This window comes from Oryx dammah, unplaced genomic scaffold (genome assembly GCF_014754425.2).
Source record: "Oryx dammah isolate SB20612 unplaced genomic scaffold, SCBI_Odam_1.1 HiC_scaffold_23, whole genome shotgun sequence".
Taxonomy (NCBI): Eukaryota; Metazoa; Chordata; class Mammalia; order Artiodactyla; family Bovidae; genus Oryx; species Oryx dammah.
Window position 1 is genome coordinate 97,594,340 of NW_024070207.1, and position 939 is coordinate 97,595,278.

Sequence of the window (939 nt, forward strand, 5' to 3'; positions counted from 1 at the left end):
AAAAAACTATTAAAAATTCCAACATCTGGAGGCTAAACAACATGCTTTTGAGTAACCAACAAATCATCAGTTCAGTTCATTTCAGTTTAGTCGCACAGTCGTGTCCGACTCTTTGCAACCCCATGAATCGCAGCATGCCAAGCCTCCCTGTCCATCACCAACTCCCGGAGTTCACTCAGATTCACATCCATCGAGTCAGTGATGCCATCCAGCCATCTCATCCTCTGTCGTCCCCTTCTCCTCTTGCCCCCAATCCCTCCCAGCATCAGAGTCTTTTCCAATGAGTCAACTCTTCGCATGAGGTGGCCAAAGTATTGGAGTTTCAGCTTTAGCATCATTCCTTCCAAAGAAATCCCAGGGCTGATCTCCTTCAGAATGGACTGGTTGGATCTCCTTGCAGTTCAAGGGAATCTCAAGAGTCTTCTCCAACACCACAGTTCAAAAGCATCAATTCTTCGGCACTCAGCCTTCTTCACAGTCCAACTCTCACATCCATACATGACTACTGGAAAAACCATAGCCTTGACTAGACGGACCTTAGTCGGCAAAGTAATGTCTTTGCTTTTGAATATGCTATCTAGGTTGGTCATAACTTTTCTTCCAAGGAGTAAGCGTCTTTTAATTTCATGGCTACAGTCACCTTCTGCAGTGATTTTGGAGCCCCCAAAAATAAAGTCTGACACTGTTTCCACTGTTTCCCCATCTATTTCCCCTGAAGTGATGGGTATAGAAGAAATAAAAAATAAAAATAAAAATCTGCATAGAAACGAATGAAAATGAAAATACAACCCAAAACCTATGGGAAACTGCAAAAGCAGTGCTAAAGGGAAGGTTCATAGCCATACAGGTTTACCTCAAGAAAGAAGAAAAAAGTCAAAAGCAAAGGAGAAAAAGAAAGATATAAGCATCTGAATGCAGAGTTCCAAAGAATAGTAAGAA